The sequence below is a fragment of the Wasmannia auropunctata genome, unplaced genomic scaffold (genome assembly GCF_000956235.1).
Source record: "Wasmannia auropunctata unplaced genomic scaffold, wasmannia.A_1.0 LD334420.1, whole genome shotgun sequence".
NCBI classification, from domain to species: Eukaryota; Metazoa; Arthropoda; class Insecta; order Hymenoptera; family Formicidae; genus Wasmannia; species Wasmannia auropunctata.
Genome location: NW_012028470.1, coordinates 11,965 through 13,058, shown reverse-complemented (window position 1 = coordinate 13,058; position 1,094 = coordinate 11,965). Strand labels below are relative to the sequence as shown.

Here is a 1,094-nt window from a genome sequence, read left to right as displayed (position 1 = left end):
AAGTTTGATATTTGCAACTAAATAACTTATGTCGAAGAAATAAACAATTATTTGCTATCAATAATACTTATTTCAGAAATAAAATAAATGGTTTATTTGCTAGAAATAAAATTTTATTTCGCCGTATTTAAATAAGGGGTTTATTTCAGTGAAATAAACCTTCTCACAAATAAATTTTTAAGTTTCTTTTTCTCAGTGTGTGATTGCACAAAGATACTATCCGAATCGTATATTGATCATCGATTATTGGAAAGACGCAAGTACGGTAAAATATGACACCGCATCCTGTATCACCTTTAAAAAAAAGCATTCTTAAAAAAGAAAGAATTTCAGAGGAATGTCGCGATAAAACGTTACGTTTATAAGTAATTTTTACCGTGGTGAAGCTGTTCAGAGAAAAGATGTAAATCTTGCCGGCACTTAGAAAATTCGGTTGCATGCTCCGTCGCATCACGTACAGGAGCAGCTTTTGCGATTTTGCGGGTATGTTGTACCAAGAAGAGTTATATCTGCAATAATTTTGCATCTCAATGAACATTGAGCTCTCGACTTCGAGCAACAACGATTAAAATTATTATTTTACATCGTATCGCCTATTTGCTTGCTGTGATCGATTAGTCTCTGGCCTTAAAAACTGAAGTAGAACAAGTGGATCACTTGACTATCGACGTATAATGTGTATCTCATCACTTCTAAAACTTTGTTTAACCGCATCGCGAGCTCGAAAACGATAAATACAATATTTTAATCTCTCGCTTCAGCCTTAATCAACGCAAACGCGAGTAATATACAAACACGATCTATCTCAAAAAGTGCATATATCACAAGATAAATTGCAACAACAAATAGACACGTACTAGTAACAGGGAAACGCTCATCGCAACGGTAACTATTAGTATTTGTACGGCAAAAGTAACGCAGAAGGTGCTTTCAAGAAGCTCCGCGAATCTGCAAACAAATTTTGCGATATATCAACAGTTTCTGTTTTCTTTTTATATTTTAATACAATATTGCATGAAATTACCGTAAAGCTCGCCAGTGTGCGCACACTGAGATCGCGATCTTCCGATAGTATACATCGTTCAGATTAGTAA

The 1,094-nt window shown here is 34.6% G+C and overlaps 1 pseudogene; it reads right to left on the bottom strand.

Annotated features, from left to right (window-relative positions):
• Positions 1-243: 243 nt before the first annotated feature.
• On the bottom strand, positions 244-1,089 carry LOC105458686 (annotated as a pseudogene).
• Positions 1,090-1,094: the final 5 nt, after the last annotated feature.